Source organism: Eptatretus burgeri, chromosome 1 (assembly GCF_056783735.1).
Source record: "Eptatretus burgeri isolate ZD-2024b chromosome 1, Ebu_testis_v1, whole genome shotgun sequence".
Taxonomy (NCBI): Eukaryota; Metazoa; Chordata; class Myxini; order Myxiniformes; family Myxinidae; genus Eptatretus; species Eptatretus burgeri.
This window is the reverse complement of record NC_140961.1, coordinates 99,987,539-100,003,173: the sequence shown is the minus strand read 5'-3', so window position 1 is coordinate 100,003,173 and position 15,635 is coordinate 99,987,539. Positions and strand designations below refer to the sequence as shown.

The following is a 15,635-nucleotide window of genomic DNA, read 5'->3' as shown; positions in this document are numbered from 1 at the left end:
CGCTCCAAGTGTTTGAGTCCCTCATGAAAGTATCTCTCGAAGTAGGGCGTCTCTCTCAATAATACCAACTTAAAGTTCGTGCACATGGGATTTAATCGATTGTGAACTCTAAAAACTAAGTTTCTATGATGATCTTATGGATGCACGAAGTTAGTCCTGAGTACTGATAATTAGATCAATCTCGTGAAATTCACGTTCTGCTCATGTATTGTGTGGCAACCACAGTATCAATTAATTTCACATATGCAAAGTTTCCATGGATATCTTGAAGCCAACCAAGTTTCATAGCTGGCAGCTCAACTGGGACGATATTATGAGGGTGTGAATTCAGTATTGGAATCATGATTTGGATCAATCTAGCAGAATTGACAAAGTGCCCATGCAGCGCATATGAATCCTTGCATTGTGAACTTCGACTTCCACAGAGTCCTCATCATATATCTGAGAGCAGAGAAACTCACAATACCGGTAGTGTTTCCAACATTATGTTATGGGGCTGTGAAGTTGGTCCAGGACACCGATAAATCGGTCAATTCAGTGAAATTCACATTTCACTCATGCATCATGTGGCAACCCTGGATTTGCTAATTTTTGTGTTGGGAGAGGTCCATTATATTGTTGCAGAAATTGGCCCTTAGTGGGTTATTAAATATAGGATTAGCCCAGATCCCCCCTTAAATGCATGTTTAGCCAGGTTGTTCGGTAATTGGACGTTAATGTGTGTCGGAAGGTGTTGCAGGTGGTCCAGTGTTCATACAGTGGTGGTGTACCGAGAGCCACCTTTTTTTTCCTTCCCCCCTCTTAACCAGCCCCACCCAGCGCCCTGACAGAGCCAGTCAACAAGACGTGCCAGCAACCCATTGGCGGAGAGCTGCTGCAAACCAGGACCTTGGACCAATTCACGCGTCCAAGTGGTCCGAAAAGCCCGTGCTGAAAGGTTAGGAGACGGTTCCTTTCACCGGATATCTCTCTCTCTCTCTCTCTCTCTCTCTCTCTCTCTCTCTCTCTCTCTCTCTCTCTCTCTCTCTCTCTCTCTCTCTCTCTCTCTCTCTCTCTCTCTCTTTCTCTTTCTCTTTCTCTTTCTCTTTCACTCTCACTCTCACTCTCACTCTCACTCTCACTCTCACTCTCACTCTCACTCTCACTCTCACTCTCACTCACACTCACACTCACCCTCTCACCCTCTCACCCTCTCACCCTCTCACCCTCTCACCCTCTCACCCTCTCACCCTCTCACCCTCTCACCCTCTCACCCTCTCACCCTCTCACCCTCTCACTCTTGTGCCGTCGACCTCACAGGGGCTGGACGCACCGAGGCTGCGTGCATGGGCTGGGCCGATAGGAGGACGTCGCCGCCATTTTGCCACGCTGCATGCTCGGGCTGGGCGCTCAAATCCGGCGACATCGGCTTGTTACGAGCCGCATTTGTGCCTTCCACACCTTTCCTCTCGTCCATGAGGCACCACCAAGTACTCCGTGTCTTGTATGCATGTTGTCCAGGCCTAAGGCTTATTTTGTTAGGGCCCCCCTGCAAAACCCGTGTCCATAGCTCTCTAGATAAGGGTGGGTTATAGATGAGTTATAACGTTATCGCGAACGTTTTGCTTGTGTCGTGTTCCCCGATGTTTACCCATTAAATCTGGCTGATTCATACGAAATTTGCCGCACTGAATTTATCGTGTCACGCTGAAGAACAATTGCTCGACTTGTATTTGAAACCAAACTGGCTACAGATTGTGGCAGACTTCGCTCGGTCTCTGATCAAACCCAGCCTGTAAACAGGGTATATCCCCAACTGGCAAGGCACAGGGGTACTTTGCTATCGTGATCTTAGGCGCGTGACCCGAGACCTGTGCCAAACTAGCCGGCTATATAACCCGTGAGAAGGCAGTGCTGTTAAGCGCTCCAAAATCAACAATATGTCAAGAAGCTTACCAAATCCCATACCTGTAAATTCCCAAGGATGATTTTATTAAGGCATGAACCTGACACTTAACTCTAAAATGAGCACTTTTTACCCCAAACGACTAACTTTCTCTGTCTGTTACAAAAATACTGACAGGATTTTGAAGTCAAACTTTTAGCACAAGGTCGGTGACATTGTCAGCAATCAAAAACCATCACAGAACAGTGGTCCCCTAGATGGTGGAGTTGAACTCATTTTCTAGCCACTTCTGGAGCTCCAGCTGATGTCCAAAATAGAGATGCCTATTGATCACCATCCACCATAAGAGCTTAATCTCGATCCCCATCATTTGATGCTCATAATTTTTACAGCTAAGAATATCTCTTAATTTTTTATTGCATTCAACTTTGTTTTCATATGTCTCTTCTTCGTGTGAGTCCCCATAAGCTCTGAGCAGAGCATAATGCACAGTTAAGTAGCACAAGTGAATGGAGGCCGATTTTGAATTTGGACGCAGCTAAATTATATTGTCACATCGGATGGACCGTTAACCTGGCCCAACTTCGCCGGGGGTATAAGACCCCTGCAGATGATGAAATGTTTTTTAAATTTACTACACCGTGTTCAATATTATGGCTACTACGTTTCCTCAAGGATCACCCAAATGAAGCCTAACCTGGTGGTGTTCACATGGGACGGTAGGAAAATGGGAAGACGCCTTTTGTAATTCAAAAAGGGGGTTCATTTTTCAAAGTATTTGGGGAAAATGAAAGACAAGATGCTCAATAAACAGTATAGATATGGTGGTCGACAGACACAAATAGTGATGATGGGACATGCAATCTTATGCACAATTAAAATTAAAGCCTAGCCCACTAATGGCACTGATAAATACCAGATTCGAACAATGAAAAGTGGAACAGGTAAGGTCTTTAGGCTGACATGAGCTGCTTGTGGCTGAAGAATGATGTGTCACAAGGCTGGCATGGCACATGTCGAAGTGCGGCTCATGGCACAAAGAATGGCGATGAGAAGTGATCACGATGATGGATGATAAGAAACTGTCCAATCTCTCTAAAATTACCTCCTCGGGTGGAGCCTAAAATTGAGGAGAGAGATGTTTCTCCCTTGAAGGTCCAGCTCCAACCGCCCTGCAAAGTGTGGCCACAGCCCTCGTAAACTCTGGGACTACCTTCAGCAATGGTGGGTCCAATGATTGGATGCCCACTGCTTATGAGAGGTGTCATCTTCCAAGTCATCCCACCTCATGGGGTGGCCCCAGTAAAAAGTATTCAACAAAGTATAAAAAGCAAACTTTCCCACCATGGCTTGTGGTGTGCTGACCAAACAGTTTGTGCTGCTTCCTTTTAAATGCAAGAAGCCCTCGCCATGTGCCTTTCTGGCCAAGTCCTTCGCTGGCCTCACCTGAAAACAGAAGGTTTTACTCAATGCAATCTTACTCTATCTGTTTTAAAGTTTACAACTCACTGCCTTAGTGCATGTTTTACAAGACGACTTACGTCTGATGAATATCCTCTTACAAGAGGAGTCTAAGCTACACGATTAACACAGTCCATGATATTAAAGTCTTAATACAATCTAGCCATGGATTCCCCCCCCCCCCCTTTCCACAGTACAGGAATGCTATACCATTAAAGTGATGGTTCCAAGAAGTGACCACATTCAAATTAGCAACTATGGTCTATACAGTATTATAATCAAATTACTGAATTATGGTAATCACAAAGTATTCGTATTACAGAATTGAAATTTGCAGATATTCATATTCAGGAGTGTCAACTGTAATTTATTAGCTCATACCACTCCAAGTATACATCTCCATCACCACTCTGGTAAACAAACAAACTGTTACATTATTTTAACAATTTTTTCATCAAGTATTTGCCATCTATACTGTTTTGCAATTAGCCAGATGCATTCTTGCTTTTCACCCAAGAAAGATTGCATCAGAATATCTTGATTATTATCATTCCATTATTTATCTAGTTTGCAATGACAAAACTGTAAGGTGAGTAATAAAACGTTAACTGTGCAATAACGTATTAAATATACCAATTAAGGAATGTAAAGCGAAGAGCTAATATGTTCGCGATTGTTCATGATGGCTTGCTATGCCCTTGCTAAACAATAAAAAAAGATTTCACTGAAAAAAGCATGCTGACAATTTATTTAAATTTACTCCAGTTAATTCAAATTCAGAAATGTCCATAAAAGAGTATTTTTCACCCACAATCTCTATTAAACGTATTGCAAAGTGATATCAAAACGTATCATATTCCAGTGAATAAAATGCATGAAAAAAGATTTGCATTCTGTGAAAGAAACCATACCTCTTTTATATCTCATTAGTCGTTCCTGAATGTCACCACTCAAGCCGATGAATGATTAGGCTCATATACATGTTGTTTTAATGAAAACAGCCAGCTGAATACGTAATTTGGTTTGGCAATAGAATTTTCCTTCAACCATAGAAAGAATTATGAATGAAAGAACACAGCTCTCGGCCAAAGACTATCTATCACTTTAATCAAGGAAGGCATTGGCTCTTTTCATAAATTGGTGTAAAATGCTCAGCAGCAAATTTTGAAATTGACTTCCAGGTACATGCATTTAATCATACTCTCAGATATATGCTAGTGACTGTGTGAACCAGATACAAACTGAATTTTGTGGTCACTGTATTCAATGGTTCATGTTGTTGAACATGTCAACGGATTGGGGTACAACCTAATTTTGAACAATGTAAGACGAGTCTACATCAAGCCGAGAGTTGGTCGGCAAGAGGGGGAAAAACAATAAGGGTAAAAAAAACAATTAACTGTTGGGTTAAGAGGAGCAGGGGTCAAGATTCAGAAGTACAAAGGAAATCAACAGGATTTTTTTTTAAAGGAGGAAAGTAATAAATAAATAAATATATTTGTTTAAAAGTGAGAATAAAATGGAAAACTAATAAATAATATGGAATTATGAAGATAGATTAAAAAAAAGGTAAAGAAGAAAAAAAAGAGAAAAATAAAATAAAGAAACATAAAACAACCAAAATATGCAAATGTCAAATTAAGGAAAGCAAGATGAATGGAAGGAAAAGAAAAACAAAAGGCTGAAATAGACAAAAGCAAAGAAATAAATAAATAAAAACTTTGAAGGAAAGGAAAACAATCGTCGATCCCATTTGTTGCAAGTGTACCAAGTTTGAAAATAATCCTCTCGCTCTCTTCCTTGTGTATTCAGATGTCTGTAGTATTATGGTGGAGAAAGATTCAGTTCTCCATAGTGGCATGATGGAGAGAGATAGCTCTACGGGTCTTTATAATGCCATGGTGGAGAGAGATTCCACAGACTGTCATCTTGTCAATAGCACGTTGAAATGTCGTGCTATTGGCTTTGATGGGTCACTTATACTGGTGCTGATACACTGTAAGTGTTCACAGCATTTGTCACCAATTATTCGCCTGTCTCGGCAATACAGTTTGTTGCAGAAAGCCGATGGCATCCAAGGCAAACACCACACATGGCTTACCGACTACTCTCGTAGCCAACGAGTTGCTCTCGATGGAATCCTCTCATCTCCTCTCCCAGTCAAAGCTAGAGTGCCCAAAGATAGTGTTCTGGGCCCAGTTCTATTCCTAATCTTCCATCATTGATCATTCTGACTGTCTGGAAAATCCCCTTTATCGATTTGTTGATGACTCCATCCTCTGCTGTGACATCCCTCATCCTTCAGACAGGCAGGCTGCAGCCTCTTCTGTCTCTTCAGACCTTGACAAAATCACAAGCTGGTCAAACACTTGGAATATGTCTTTCAATCCTGACAAATCTCACACTCTCATTCTCTCTCTGAAAGGACTGTCTGGCAAACCCTCCCATCTATTGTATTTTCCAAACCTTTGGAAGAAGTTCAGTCACTCATACTTTTGGGTCTCACTGTCAGCAATGATCTCTCTTGCACAAATCACATTTCTAACTTTGCCCCCAATGCCAGTCGCTGACTGGACAGCCTCCGTTGTGTAAAGTCCATCCTTAGGACACATTAACTCATTTAACATTCAAGGCCTTCACCCACAGCTTTATGGAGTTTTGGTCTCTCCTCTCTGTTCTGGTGCCCCTTACTCACACCTTGCTCAGTTTGAAACCATGGATTCAAAGGCCTTCAAGATCATTGGACTCTCCCGCAATAAAACTGAGTCTATGGCCCTATCATTCTCACATCATAGATGGGTCGGTGGTCTCCCTGTCTTCTACTACCTCCTTTCTTCTCCTGATCTTTCACCCACTGATCTTTCTATGCTTTTTGTCCCCCCCCCCCCACTCCCCCAAGTTTCTGCAGGGTGAATTCCATCCACCTGCAACCCTCTTTTAGTGTAACTCGCAAAATCCAGAATCACTGCTCACCTCCACTCTTTCGTCCCTCTTCAAACTTCCATACTCACTTCAATCTCATTCTTCCCTCCAGGTCTTCAAGAAGAGATATTCACTACCATCTCAGATCATCCTCCATCTAAAACCATGATATTTTCAATCCCCATTAACCCTCCCCAAGGCCAGCTCTTTCCAAATTACCAGTTTTTCCTTCCTGAGAGTTTGCTTCTCTATCCATCTTATCCACCCTGTGTGACCTCCTCTACCCCTCAATCTTCTCCACATCCCTTATTTGTCCAAGTCTCCCTCTGTTTTTATCCCACAACCCTGCTGTTCATGTGTTTCCCCACACTCCCTCTTCTGTTTATTTTGTTTTGGTATGTCCTGGTCCATTCTATGTTCTAACTCCTCCATGAGCCTCAACTTTTAAGAAAATAATAAGTGCAATTTTGAATTATACTTGCATTGAACCTGTCGCCTTGCCGACGGTAGTTGAACAACTATATATATATATATATACATACATACATACACATATAGATATATCTTATGTTTGATGTGTCTCCCTGGGGTCTTCCAAAACCATAACAACATATACATATATTGTTATGGTTATATAGTTATGGTTTCAGAAGACCCCAGGGAGACACATCCAACACACATGAGGTTTCGTAATGTGGTTATATCTGCAGTCATTTTGTTGAGCTAAATTACCCCTCCCCCTCATATTAGTGGAAGGGAAGGATGCATTGTGAATGTAGTTAGAATTATCCCCATTGTTCTCTTCCTCATTCTCCAACTCCATACTCAAACCTTATTCTCAGACTCCATTCTCATACCTCATTCTCAATCACTTCTAAACACTTTACAGCCTCAAACCACGCACAACATTCACTTCACAACCCACAACATGAACACTTGGTCGAACATCAATCTGTTTCAGCAGCGCTTCAATTGTTTCAGCAGCACTTTAATCACAGCAAGCGCAGGTACGGTTGGGCATTCACTTGAGTGTCAGACGCACTGTACAGCCTTTCCTCCCACGCTGTCCTTTCCATGCTACCGAGATACCAGCAGCCCTGTTCGCCATCTTCCTGTAGCCAATCACAATCACTGGAATGTAGCGTACCAGCCAATCAGAGTGGCTGGCTCACGGAAAGCAGATGTGAGGCGACAGGAATGTGGGCAATAAGATGCTCGGCATTTCAAAGTCAGTTAAGTTCATGAAAGAAGTTCAGTTCAGAGGAGAAATATGTTCTTGGAGGAGGAGTTAAGTTCATGTGAGAGCTCAGTTCCAAAGTTCTCCGAGAGAGTTCAGTTCTGGAGAGCTCAGTGGAGAAGTTCAGTAAAGCAGTCCTCGGAGTTCGGAGTTGATTTGTGATCAAGTGGAGAGTCCGAAGTGGGCCACACCAAAAACCAAATGCTGAGAATGAAGCGGAATGGGCATGGAGACACACGCTGTCTGGCGCAGTTACCACCTCCTCACTGACAATATGTCCTCTGCTGACTTCGTAAGAACCAACCACAAAGTAATGAGCATTAAAAGAATCAACAGACATTATCTTCAGTGCTAACTTTTCTCCCTACATGTCTTAAACATGCATCTTACATCTTTACACCCACCTTCGCATGCAACTCTTTGACTCGACCTGGTTTTGTGGAGTGTCAACAGAGTCTACAACAGTTATTTTCAGAACTTGCACGACATGCAACTGCACACACTGTACGTCCCACCTGCACATCTCATTCAACTGCACCACGCATGCTGTTCATTACCACGTGAACCATCCAGCTCATGTATAGGTGGGGTCAGGGTCGACACCATATCCCACCTACTTCGCTTCTCTGTCTATCAACCTTTCTTCTCTCCTTCTCCAGGAATACTTCCGATGACTGTGTGTACAGAAAGTTGTGATAAGATGACTGAATAATCGGGCTTATGTGCTTAAGGGTAAGATATTCTCTCTTGTGACACTCTTTTGCCTTGTATTTGCGTGCCTTTGCTAATCCCTCGATAAATTGTTTTCCCAACTGCCCGATCACGTCTTTCCATTGGTTAGACCTCTGTTCTTCATTGCACAGTACGCGAGCCACTGGCGGCCCCTGATGGTTAAAAGTGCGGCCCTTGACGTGCAGCCTATAATACACAAATGTGAAAACACCCCCCATCATAATCCACCATAAATGCTATCAAATTGATGCAATGGTTTCAAATGAGTGTTCCAACGTGAAGCATAAAACTAACATAACTACAGTACATCAGTAAATGGCTGTATAACCAACATTTAAGCTTGCAGCCCAGTTAACCACAACAAAGAAGAGTACGTCGGGGCGAGGCCGAATAACAGCTACACGGAGTCCTGCAGGCGATGTGACGGCTCTCACACTGATGTCTTATTGGTAAAAGTGGTCCCCCTCTCAAAAATAGTGAAGATCACTGGGTTAGAAAATAGTGTGTGATAGTGACAGGAAATTCTGCACCGCCGTTTTATCATGGTCAGGGATTAGCCAACGTCCCACTTACGGTATCGCTCAGCCATTCTTCTTGGACACCAGTGGGGTGTTGGGAAGCACAGCCCTTATCTGGGGTGATTAATTTGCCAAGAACGTAAAGTGGGATTTGGACACTGGACACTACCGAAATTAAGCATTTCAAATGGCGGCTGTGGTTGCTCAGCAACTTGTTTTTCCACGGAGTTTTCTGCGGCTCCTCGGCTTCAGGCTCACTGTCTGGGAAGTGAGTCCAAGAAACTCCCCTCACGACCTCCACCCACCAAATTATTTTTGCAATTTTCTTTCTTCCAGAAACATTTTGTTTACTCCAAACAACCCAGAATTCATTTTAGTTCATGCTTATTCACCAAAAAACAGCATGAATTTGTTTTATGTTCCCAAGGAACCTTTTTTTCTTTTTCATGTTATGTCGTTCTTTTTTTAAGTTGTAAAATGCAATTCTCATTGAGACATCAATGATAAATGACTAGCGTAGCACGAGAGGAAATGGCATAATGACGTCCCTGAAATAATGCCATCTTACTCTACCGCCATCTTACTAAATCCATCACCCCAACACCGATCTTTCAGCCTGTTCTCTGTTGGACGTCAGATAGTCAGATCGAGTCAAATATACAGTGCCTTCAGAAAGTATTCGCACCCCTTGTCGTTTTTGCATTTTGTTGTTACAGCTTGAATCTAAAATGGATTACATTTAAATTTTTTCTCACCAATCTACACAAAATACCCCATAATGAAAGTGAAACTTGTTTTTAGATATTTTTATAAACTTATTTAAAATGAAAACGCACCTTTCGAAAAAAAAAGGGCCCACATTTGAATGCATGTCAGAGCAGAAACTCGACCATAAAGTCTAACGAACTGTCCGTAGAAATCTGAGATTGAATTGTGAGGAGGCATAGATCTGTGGAAGGGTATAAAACAATTTCTCGAGTGTTGAAAGTTCCTAAGAGCACAGTGAGCTCCATCATTAGGAAATGGAAATAAAATTGAACGACCCAGACTCTTCCTAGAGCTGGCCATCTGACCAAACTGAGCAACCGGGCAGGAAGGACCTTAGGGCAGTGACTAAGAACCCAATGACCACTCTGACAAAACTACAGAGTTCCTTGGCTGAGATTGGAAACCTGCTAGAAGGCCAACAATCTCTGCAGCACATCACAAATCGAGGCTTTATGAGAGAGTGGCCACACGGAAACTACTCGCGTGAGAAAAAGGCAAATGACAGCATGACTGGAGTTTGCAAAAAGGCAAGTGAAAGGCTGAGAGCACGAGGCAAAATATTCTATGGTCTGATGATATGAAAATTCAACTATTTGGCCTTAATTCAAAGTGTTACATCTGGCACAATGCCAGAACAGTTCATCACCAATCCAACACCATCCCTACCGTGAAACATGGTGGTGGCAGCATCATGCTATGGGGATGCTTTTCAGTGGCAGGGACTGTGAGACTTGTAAGGATAGAGGGAACAATGAATGGAGCCAAATACAGGCAAATCCTTGAGAAGAACCTGCTTCAGAATGCAAAAGACCTTAGATTGTGGTGAAGATTTACATTTCAACAGGACAATGACCCAAGCATACAGCCAAATCAACACTGAAATGGTTTCAGCACAAGAATGTGAAAGTCCTTGAGTGGACTAGTCAAAGCTCAGACTTGAATCCCATTGAGAATATGTGGAAGGAGTTGAAGATTGTTGTTCATCGGCACTCCCCATCAAACTTGACAGAGCTTGAGCAAATCTGCAAGGAAGAATGGAAGAAAATCTCCAAATCGAGATGTGCAAAGTTGATACAGACATACCCAAGAAGACTCGAAGCTGTAATCGCTGTCAAAGGCACTTCTTCAAAGTGTTGATTCAGGGGGCTGAATAATTATGTAAGTTAGATATTTCTGTATTTCATTTTAAATAGATTTGTTGAAAAAAATTTTAAAACATGTTTTCACTTTGTCATTATGGGGTATTTTGTGTAGGTCGGTGACAAAAATTTTTAATGGAATCTATTTTAAATTCAGGCTGTAACACAACAAAATGTGAAAAAGTCAACGGGTGTGAATACTTTCTGAAGGCACTGTACATATATATATATATATATATATATATATATATATATATATATATATATATATATATATATATATATATACATACATATGCACATAATAATTTAATCCTGTTTATTAAATTTCTATATGAGGTTTATCTAATACATCTACATCTACACACACAAGCCGGCCTAGCAGGCATGTAAGACATTGGCCATTATAAAGCTTGTAGTGTTAGTGTAAGAAATTTCTTCAGTTAACCTGAAGACTCAATAGCTCAGTGAACTGTTGCTGTGTAAGAGATGAGGTATTTTGGTTCACATCCTGGGTTGAGTCAGAATTTCTTCACACTCACCCCATGCAGGAATTTATTCCTGTTTAAATATATATATATATATATATATATATATATATATATATATATATATATATATATATATATATATATATATATATATATACACACATATCTTCTGAAATTCCATTCCTACCTAGGCATGCAGAAAGACAGAGACAGCGAAGCACCAGTTCAGGTGTATGTATCTGCCACGTAATTGTTCCACTTTGAGTCTGGGAGGTCGTTGGTTCAAACTCCGTCTGAGTCATAACAAAGACTTTAAAAATGGTACGTGCTGCTTCCTTGTTTGATGCTCAGCATTTAAAAGGATAGAGAATGGACAAACTATGCTGGGAAGGCAATGGCAAACTACCCAAAATAATTTGCCAAAAATCTGTGTTGTCTGCTAATGCTTTCATTAAGGTTCACAGGGGATCATAATGGTTATAAAAAGAGCATTCTTAAGTCACCTTTCCATATACCATATGTGTACTATTGTTCAAGCAAATCGTGCAGTACCTCCTCTTGATGTAAATAGAAGTGATCATGTGACCCCTTTATAAGGCATCTATTTATTACACTGAGACAAGGTAGGGAGGGATAGGGAGGGAAGAAATTAGTAGGGGACCCAGACTGCCATAGCATGCAAAATAAGGGTTGGAGGTCACACTTATTGCTATACTTTGTTTCTATATATTTTTAGGTAGGTATGTCCATTCCTCATAAGGTTTCAGAGGTCTGCTCATCAGACACTCTTGCGAACAATTTCTGTGGGTGGAAGTTTGAAGAAACGAGATCACCTAAATGAGCCAAATAATTAGGGGTTGGGGAAACTGAAATGAGATTTTTATGCATTTATTATGTTGCAATACATGCATATTAGGTATCATTGGAAAGAGCTAGGGTCAAGCTAAATTTTGATATTTTTAAAAATTTTGATGACATCATCAATGATGTCAATAGAGGTCATAAGGTCACGTATTTTTGCCAGAAGTCAAAATATGGGAAATCGGGATATAATATGTCGTGTTCTAGCCAAAACAAAAGAGAATGAAAAACACAAACACCATTAATATAAGAGTACATATACACTAAGTTTTTTGTATTAAGAAAAGTTACATAAGTACAATAGTTTTCATATTAACTCATTCTGACAAAAGTGCAAAATCAGCAAAAATGTCTAAAAATGTGGATTTTATGAAATAGACGAGAGACTGCATTTTTTTACAGTAACATCTTTAATAACATCAAATATTAGTACAATAAGGCTTTATATGCATTTAATATACGATTTAACCCTTTTCTGGCTAAAATTAACCCTTTTTATTGTTTGGGTAATGGTTCAGTATGTAATGTAATTCAGTCATCAAAACTTCACATTCAATTCAATTTCTTGGTCCTATAGGAACCAATGACCAAATGTCAGTGACATTGAGTTCCAATCTGCTCATCATAGTAGTTGTGATTGAAATATTCATATCAAATAGTCCTCATCCTCCGAGGCTAGATCGCAATTCTGTGGATCTCCGCAGCACTTGCAGGCATTGGTGCATTTCAAGCCGGCCATTCTACATAAACAGCGTCCTTTCCATTTACCTTTCTTGCAGTTACAATGGGTTTGAACTATTCCAGGTTTTGAGGGTATCGTCATTCGTGTGGCAAGCAGGCAGCCATTCTTTTTGGACCTCCCAAATTTACAAGGGTCAGGGAGTTCTGGGTCTGGCTGTGATGCACGTTTGCATATTGTGGTTTGGTGGATGGACAATTGGATGGACAAAGATGATAATTCATCAGTGCCAGTGGACTTTTCCACCAGCCAGTCTTCGAAGGCTTCCCAGAAAAGTGCATATATAGCATTCTCTACAAGAGTGTGAGCTCGCAACATTTGATAATAATATTTTCCAGACATTATCTCGTTAGCAGTGCCTGGCAAGCACATACTGCCTTCAATGAAAAGGTCTTCTAGTCCAGTTCCTTTCATCAGTTTGCCAATTGCCCCTTGAAAATTCATTGCAATGTGAAATCCACCCATTCGAAGAATAAGGTGGTCATACTTTGTGCGATGTTTCTTCTGTAATGCCAAAACAATTTCATAGATGGCTTGATCGCACGTCAAGACACAGAATTATTGGCCCAGATCTTTGGATACAGTCATACAATAATCTACTGACTCTTGAACAACATCAGGGTTGGTTGGGGAAAGAGGAAGAAATGGAACATAACCAATCACAGTAACCAACCATAACCAATCTGCATTTCTTTGAAGTTTTTCCAGGATACTGGATGCATTACATGTGTGAGATCTAGTTAATCAGTGGAACCTGTCATACATAGTTTGAACAGGATATTGAAGTCCTCTTCCATTTTAAATCTGTTTGTGTCATCTGGGACTAGTTTGAGTCCAAGCAAGGAACGACATTTTTGTCGATCAGGAAGGGTGATCCAACTTCTTCTAGGTTGAACAGGCTCCGTGTCTTCAAGGGTCACTGAACGGGATTTTTTTGTAGCGGAATGCACTTAGTGCTTGATTGTTTTTCTCTGGTGGCGTCATTGGGATATTGGTAGATTATGTGTGTGATTCCATGAGTAGTTGTTCCATCAATGGTGTTCTCATGAAAGTCAAGATTATCAATGGTAAACTGGGTGAAAATATCTTTTGCAATGTTTCCAGGAATGAAATAGCCTTGCTTTTCTATCTGATCATTAGCTTAATTTGCCATGGTGGATATATATCTCTGTGCATCGTTATAACTGATGCAGTTACCAATTATATTTAGTAGGGTTACCGTGTCCTTACTTCGAGTCTGCTTTATGATGTGCACAGCAGTGCCAACATGTTTGGGAGTTGCTATTTTAGCTATGGCAGCACATATATCCTGTGAAAGGTCGAGCACTTGTTCATGCTGTTTTTCCTCGAGCACAACATGGTCATCAGGACCAAGACCACTGTCTGCATCAGTCAACATCCAAGCAATGTGGTTGTACAAGTCATTCGGGACACACTTCAGTGCATATTCATATGATATATCCATGTTTACTTCTGCAGCATCCACTTGCTTCAATTTCTTCCTTTCTTCACTGGCTATTGATTTAAGCTGTTTGCGAATGGCCTTTTCAGTATGAAATTACTCAGAAGGTGATGTATGGGACTGTTGAGGTTCAGTGGCAGTTTTGTCAGTGTCAAGATCCTCCTCAATGTATTCTGATTCTTCCAGGCGATCTTTCAGTTTCTTAACTTCTGTGAGGACTGTTCCCAAAGCTAACTTGGAGGAACATAAGAGATTCGAAGTACCGACCTGGGGAACAATCATAATTTGCTCACCATAGTGGTTCTGAAATTGTTTTACAAGCGTATCACTATGATATGACATGGCATGTTCCACATGCTTCTGATCCAACCACCTACGAAGCATATCACGCAATTGCGAAACAAAATAAAAACAAGAATCACTGAGCAGTTTTGCTTCAATAGTAGAAATAAGCCACTGAAACCCTTTTTCATAGACACTCAAAGTGTCAGTAATGTTGATATTTGTGGGGCGTTTGTTCATAAAACTATTCAAACACAACCTATGATACCTAAAGTCATTTGCAATCATGTCCGCACAGCCTACGTCACAACCTTGAATCAAATGTAGCATTCGTTCATCATTGAGTTCATTCGCTTTATTCCAAATTGATAACTGTCTATCCTTTGTGGCAACCAAAATCAATTTGTGATCTCTTTTTTTGTCTCTCACTTTACCACACAAAAACAGTTCGTTTTGAAATCTAACTTTGTGTCAAATTTCAATCGAGTAGATGTGCAGACGAGTTCTTCATCCATATTTGCAATGTTTGTTTCGACCTTAGGCTGTTTTTTATCAACCGTTTTTTTATTATTATTGTATGTACTTCGACACGAACTGTGAATCTTAGGAAGTTTCTTGAGAAATATGTCCTTACTGCTGACATCATCTAGGAGATGGCGAGCAACCTTGTCCATTCGATGGGATAAAGTGTACAGTAATGAGGGATAACCATTCTCTGTGACATTTTGAAGAGTACACGATGTCTTCTTTTGACAAATTATACAGGAATTATAATCTGTCCCATCACTTGGCCACTTCCTTTGCTCACCAATTTGAATAGCCCCTTCCTCCATTGTGTCGCTGGAATGTACCAAAGGTACATATACCTGAAGATGTGTGAAATGTAGTCGTTAAGAATCAATATACAACTATTGAAAAACTATGTATTGGAGGGCAAAAATAATAAATGTTCAGTGCTTAATTCAACAAACAAGTGATCATTGGCCTCACGGGCCACCATACCATCGAGTTACAGATCAAATGAGATTATAATTTATATACTACAACATGCACTCGGTCTGTAAGGATGCTACCTACATGATCTATATAGCTGCTGGCTCTCTTGCCTGTACATCACTGTAGCTATTCCTGACATCAT

The 15,635-nt window shown here is 40.8% G+C and overlaps 1 long non-coding RNA gene across 2 annotated transcripts in view; it reads left to right on the top strand.

The window, feature by feature from the left end:
- Positions 1-15,635, top strand: part of LOC147035051 (uncharacterized) — a 164,576-nt gene that overhangs the window by 50,530 nt on the left and 98,411 nt on the right. Inside the window, exons 4-5 of one of the 2 annotated variants that reach the window (XR_015061195.1) lie at positions 810-937; positions 1,300-4,059. The exons of the other annotated variant lie outside the window; for it this stretch is intronic. This is a non-coding gene — a long non-coding RNA (uncharacterized LOC147035051). Of the gene's footprint in view, positions 1-809; positions 938-1,299; positions 4,060-15,635 lie in introns of those variants that run through there. 2 annotated transcript variants of the gene reach the window in all.